Consider the following 249-nt stretch of genomic DNA (forward strand, 5'->3'; position numbering starts at 1 on the left):
GTAATTTTTCATGCCATTGTTTTTTCTTCAATATAATTTTTAATTTTTTTATTGTTTAACTAGAGGCCCAATGCATGAAATTCATGAAAGAATAGGCCTTCCTTCCCCCAGCTGCCAGCACAGGCTTCCCTCTGGCACCCTGGACCTGGGTTTCCCTCTGGCACCTGGGACCCGTGATTCCCTCCCATACCCGGCTTCATCTGGAAGCTCGTCAGGAAGGACATCCAGTTTAATTATCATATTATACTT

Source organism: Myotis davidii, unplaced genomic scaffold (assembly GCF_000327345.1).
Source record: "Myotis davidii unplaced genomic scaffold, ASM32734v1 scaffold872, whole genome shotgun sequence".
Classification (NCBI taxonomy): domain Eukaryota; kingdom Metazoa; phylum Chordata; class Mammalia; order Chiroptera; family Vespertilionidae; genus Myotis; species Myotis davidii.